The following is a 6,858-nucleotide window of genomic DNA, read 5'->3' on the forward strand; positions in this document are numbered from 1 at the left end:
TCCACCCCTTAACTGGTAGTTGTAGCTGTTCCCAACCATAATAGCTTACACACCAGGTGCATATAGTTTAAGGCCTTATGTAAAATCCCCTTCATAAGCCCACCTTAAACCACATAATTGCATGACACATTGAACCAGAACGGCACAGGCTGGACGTCGCTGGAGACGACCTTCGCTGGAGGCGACCTGCAATCCTGACGTTGGTCTCCACTCTTCATCCAGTGGCCGCATCTTCAGTTCAATCCAAGGGTACCCCTCTGTATGCTGATTAATCAACACTTCCAATCGTTGTGGATTTACCGTTGTGGATTATATGACTTTTTCCAATGGATTACAGACTTTGTTTCCAAGAGGTTAAAGCATTGCTACAATGGAATTACCAACAACATTATGGAATTACCAACAACACAATGGAATTACCAAAAACATTGTGGGATTACCTCCTTTGACTTTTGTTTCTCCTTGCTGGATTACATCAAGCTCAAGGACATTCGAAGGCGTAAGTTCATGTTGGAATTCATCCCCATGGACAGGCGATGATTTCCAAAGGGGGGACTGTAGTGAACTAATTGATTTGAGTCCAGAAACACAAATTAAGTTCATCCAGAGACTTTCTAAGTGTGTCCTGCACTGATCAATTGAAAGAACACTCTCTTTTTTATTATCATTACTATTTTACAATATCTTGATAATCAAAAGTGTGTTTAGTTCAAACCATTTTAAATGTTGAAGTGAACTACTCATTTTAAATCAACTGTGAAACAGTATTAATGATTTTTAATCCTCATTCAAAGTAGAAATCAAGTTAATGTCTGTTACAAGAGTAATGATGCATTTTTGATTCTCTGTCTGAAATGAGAAGGAGTAAGCCGGTCAAAAGTGAAGGAACGGTCAAAAACATGTTTATTGGAACGAAATGTCATGTTTAACTTTTTCAGATAGATAGAAGAGGACTGGCACCAAAAAGTCTCATTTCTTCAAAACATCTTTCTGTCTGTTCTTAAAACAATCTACTCTGTCTCCTTGACTTTTAATGACCCTCTTACGTCACTAAGACCACACCCCTGTTGGTTCTTTCAACCAATCAGGAAGTTCTCAGAGGAACCGGAAGTGACCTCTTTAAAAGGGTCAACACTTCCTAATTCCAGCAGAACAACGGGAACTAAGCTGAACAACGTTCCAGAGAGAACCAGAGTTCCAGAGAAGTTTCTAATGGAATGACCAGAGTCCGTCGATGCCACGACATCTCGCTGTGGCTACTCGACGAACACTCTGAACAATGAAGAAGTCTGTTCTGTGATGATCTCACGACTCCTGAGGTCTTTGCTATCCTTACGGAGACGCTGAAAGGTGGCTTGAAGTGGAACTTTACGCCGGAACTGAAATATCTTCAGAAAGGTAAAAAGTCCATCTTCAACTGCGAAGTGTACCGTGGGTTAAGCTGGGTCCAAAGGAGCGTGTTGTTCTGGTTATAACAGACACATTCCCTCACCCATCTCTCTCCATTTAAACTTCATTTTCCCATCTTTAAAACTCTTCTATCTGCCAGTAATCATCCAGATATTTTCAGAAATGTCTGTTGGTTTTAAAAGCTGCAAGTGGAAACCATGGCCGTATGGTTTTCTCATTGTAAAGCTCATTAATTAAGCTGTCTTATTGAAATCAATCTGCCAATTAATGTAAATGTGTGATGTTGTTTTAAATCGTTTTAATAAACGACCCACTGTTGTTGGTGAGTCAGAAATTAAACCACGTTTCCATCCACATTTAATCATTCAATGCACGATAGTACTCAGTCCAGAAAAATGAAAGAATCCGTTTAAATTATGAATAATATCAGACGCATGGTATCTGTTCATTACACAAGTAGATGGCTTTAAGATCTGCATTCTGCTGAGCATAGATTTGAGTTAGTTTCTGATTGCTGCTACATTCCGTGGCAAATACGCACTTATTCTCATCAGTTCGATTTGGCTAAAATTCACATGCATAAATTGTGCAGTCAGGCTCGGAGTCAATTTCAAAACTCAAAAACTGGGATTGCACCGGGAGCCTGTGAAGCTGCGGCTCCTGAGAGTGTGGCTATCTTGGGCAGAGATATTTAATTACTGGTGTTTTCTGTGTCAAAGTTTCTGAGTCTCGCTTGGATTTAACTTTTGACTTTTTTTTTCATTCAACCTTTATTTAGACAGGTAAATCCCATTGATCCTCATGGACTCATTTACAAGAGAGACCCGATTTCAACAAAGAATGATGACAACAATGGACAACAGCGACAACAATAAACAGTTATAAAAAGTCATACTACAGTCTTTTTTTTTTTTTTTTTAACAAATAGGATGGCTAAAAAAAAAGGTAATAAAAAAAAACCCAGCTAGATTCTAAGGCGAATGTAGAAAACTAAAAACAGGAACTTGTCTGCATTGGTCCCTGCCAGGAGTCCAACAGATTCTTAAAGCCACTTAGAGAGGTCAAGGTTGAGAGCTTCAATTGTTTTTGTAAGATATTCCAGGAAACAGGAGCGGAGTAGGAGAAGGACCTCTTGCCTAGTTCAGTCCTCACTGAGGGAACACTGCAGGTAATAATGTCCTGAGAGCGCACGCTGTAGCTGCACTCACGCAGAGACATGTAGGAGGAGATGTATGAAGGCAGCAGACCAAGAAGTGATTTAAAGATGAAAATGTACCAGTGAGAGAGTCTGCGTGAAGTTAATGATGTCCAGTTAACCAGTGAATACAGGGTGCAGTGGTGGGTACGATAACCACAGCCAGTTATGAATCTTAGTGCACCATGATAGACAGCATCCAACATCTGCAGCATCCAACATCTGCAGGGTTCTTGTAGGAGCGTTCATGTAAATAATGTCACCGTAATCAATGGAGGGAAGGAAAGTCACAGATCCAAGGCATTTCCTAGCATTCAGGGTTAGACAGGATCTATTTCTGAAAAAGAAACCCAGTTTAACTTTCAGTTTCTTTACCAAGTTTTCCACATGAATCTTAAAAGAGAGACGTGAGTCGACCAAGATACCCAAATATTTATAGGAATCAACAAACTCAATCGGGACACCATTTGAGGATAAAATCGGAGGAAGAACTGCTGGGTAGGGCATTAACAGAGTACTCGAGTAATCTACACATCGATTGCTAGGACATCTATCGAGGTTAAAAATGTAACGTCGAGTAACCGTAGTGACGTCATATTATGTGACCACCGTATGACCGTAGGGGGCGGTGTTGCACTGTTGCAGGTCACAGAGTATGGTGTAACACCGGGTCCAATCCACCGAACCAGCTTCCTCTGACCTTGTTTCACAAACATAAAGCAAAAAATATTAATCTCTAAACCTATTAAAAAAAAATCTATAAACATATTAATCTCTAAAACTAAACTTAATGCGCACCACAGCTGGCGGTGGTGCAGGGTGGTCAACCCCCCCACGTTAAGTTTCGTTTTTGACGTGCTGCACGTTTCTTCACGTTTGCAGTTTAATAATAACTAATAGTTTAGTTTTTCCAGTGACTTATTTGCAGTATGATAAATGGTAGGAGCATAATATACGCTCCCAATATTTTGTTGGTCTTTTTTTGTAAATAATTACCTTTTTTGCGGTTTTATTTATTTATTTATTTTTGTATCTTGAGATCTATGATGTCATCAAATACTTGATTTCTACTCGGGTTTTATTATGTTAATGTCGAGTTTTAAAATTATATACTTGTTCAACCCCTACTGCTGGGACCAACTTCCTATTTGAAAAAAGCATCCCTTTGGTTTTGTCGGCATTTAGGACAAATTTGAGGTGGAACAAATCAGTCTGTATGATGTTGAATGCAGATTTCAAAAGCTAGAAAGCCTTAGCAACAGTTTTAGCTCGACAATAAACAACTGTGTCATCAGCATAGAAATGTATGGATGCATTAGGGATGTTTTTACCTAGATTATGTATGTAGATTGTAAAGAGGGTGGGTCCTAAGACTGAGCCTTGTGGTACACCATTGTTGACTGTTAAATAACTGGAGGAAGTACCATTATGTTGAACACATTGCCTCCGGTCTGAAAGATAGTTAGAGAACCAACCAATGGTGTGTTCTGAGAAACCGATTTCTGAGAGTTTATGACACAAGATGTTCTGATCCACAGTGTCAAAAGCTTTAGACAGGTCTAAGAAAAGTGCAGCACAATAATCCTTAGCATCCAGTGCTTCAACAATGTCATTAAGAACCTTCAGTGAAGCAGTGGTTGTGCTGTGTTGTTTCCTGAAACCAGATTGATGTGGAGGTAAGATGTTAAATGAGTCCAGGTCATTTTTGATTTGAGAGTTTATCAGTTTTTCTAGAACCTTGGCTAAAATGCAGAGTTTAGAGATTGGTCCATAGTTGTTCAGTGAGGTGGGGTCTCCTCCCTTCAGCAAAGGAAGAACAAAGGCTGTTTTCCAAGTGTCTGGGATGGAGTTTTGTCTTATGGAGAGATTGAAGATGTGGGTCACAGGGACTGTGATGATATGAGCAGCCAGCCTTAAGAAATAAGGTGGAAGTTCATCTGGACCTGCAGATTTTGTAGGATCAAGATCTTTTAACAGTTTATTGACCTCACTGACTGAGAATGGAGAAAAAGAGAAGCTGTGATTAACTGAGGATTGACTTATAGGAGGGATTTGATTTGTAGAAGTTTGGTTATTAAGTGAAGTGGCTGATTTTCCATTAGTAACTGTGTCAAATAAAGAACCAGAAGCAACAAAATGTTTGTTGAAACAGTTCAGGATCTCGTGCTTATTTGACACAGGAACAGAGTTAATGAGAAGTTGTGATGGGAGGTCAGATGATTGGGGGGTGCCTGAGAGAGATTTGATGGTTTTCCAGAATCTGTTGGGGTCATTTAGATTTTTGGAGGTCTGAGATAAGAAATAGTTGCGTTTTGCTGCTTTAACAGCAGTTGTGCATTTATTCCTCATCTGTCGAAAACTCAACCAATCAGTGTCTGAGTCAGATTTTCTCGCAGTGGCTCAAAGATGATCTCTCCTGTGCAGGAGGTCAGCTAGCTCTGGAGTAAACCAGGGGCTGTCTCGTCCCTTTATTCTGAACTGACGAAAAGGAGCATGTTTGTTCACAAAATAAATGAAACTATTATGAAAATAGTTCCAAGCGGAGTTCACGTCATCAGTTAACAGATTACGATGCCAGTCAAAATGAGACAGATCCCAGAGCAATGACTGTTCACAAAAATGTTTCAGATCCCTTTTTTGAATTAATCTGGGCTTAGAAGGTGGAAGTTTAATATCTCTCAAAGCCGCTGTCACACAATGATCACTCAAAAGATCAGCAAATACACCTGTACCAGGGAATTTGTGAGGCATATTAGTTAGAAATAGGTCTAAGATGGAGGGTTTTTCAGGACGGTTTTTGTTTAATCTTGTCTTGCCTTGTCTTGTAATTGACTTAGACATTCTTCAGGTTATAGGTAGTTAACAGAAGCACAAAATGTCTAAAACTGGGAGTTTAGGAGCTAATTAAGACAGGCTTGTAAGGTAATTAACGAACCATGCAGAAGCAAGAGTAAAACACGTCTACTCCGAAAATGCCACCACCGGAAGCCTGTGACTACCTCTTGACCTAACATCTTTAATAAGTGACATTAAATCTTTAAGAAATGACATTACATCTTTAGTAAGTGACATTAAATATTTAGTAAGTGGCACCATCTGCATTAAGTGGCCATCTGTATTGTCATATTACATCTTTATTGTGTTTAACCCAAGCTGTACCACTGTCACTGATCCTGTAAACCTGCACTCCCTTCAGCCACATCTAAAGCAGTCGGTTACCAATCTCGGGGTAGTGTTAGACTCTGACTTTAAGTTTAATAAACAGATCAACTCTGTTCTACATAAAAGCTTCTTTCGGCTAAGGCAGATAGCAAAGCTTAAGTCCGTTTTGTCCAGATCTGACCTTGAAAAAGTAGTCCATGCATTTATTACAACCCAGCTGGACTACTGTAACTCACTTTATGTTGGGGTTAGTCAGGCTTCACTTTCACGTCTCCAGCTCGTACAAAATGCTGCAGCTCAGCTACTAACAGGAACTCACAGGTTTGAACACATTACTCCGGTTCTGTCCTCTCTTCACTGGCTTCCTGTGCGTGTCAGAGTTGATTTTAAAATTCTCCTGCTGACATTCAAGTGCATTAACGGCCTTGCACCATCATATCTCTCTGACCTCCTTCATCCTTATGATCCTTCTCGGGCTTTGAGATCATCAGACCAGCTGCTTTTGGCCGTACCAAAAACCAGCTGAAGCTCAGAGGAGATCGAGCATTTTCAGTCGTGGCCCCTAAACTCTGGAACAATCTGCCCATCAACATTCAACAGGCCACCTCAGTCTCTGCTTTTAAATCTCTCCTAAAAACACATCTGTACTCACTGACACACCTGTACTCATTGACACATCTGTACTCATTGACACATCTGTACTCATTGACACATCTGTACTCACTGACACACCTGTACTCACTGACACATCTGTACTCACTGACACATCTGTACTCATTGACACATCTGTACTCATTTACACATCTGTACTCACTGACACATCTGTACTCATTGACACATCTGTACTCATTGACACATCTGTACTCACTGACACACCTGTACTCACTGACACACCTGTACTCACTGACACACCTGTACTCACTGACACATCTGTACTCATTGACACACCTGTACTCACTGACACACCTGTACTCACTGACACATCTGTACTCACTGACACACCTGTACTCACTGACACATCTGTACTCATTGACACATCTGTACTCATTGACACATCTGTACTCATTGACACATCTGTACTCACTGACACA

This window comes from Nematolebias whitei, chromosome 8, assembly GCF_014905685.2.
Source record: "Nematolebias whitei isolate Nwh7 chromosome 8, NemWhi1, whole genome shotgun sequence".
NCBI lineage: Eukaryota > Metazoa > Chordata > Actinopteri > Cyprinodontiformes > Rivulidae > Nematolebias > Nematolebias whitei.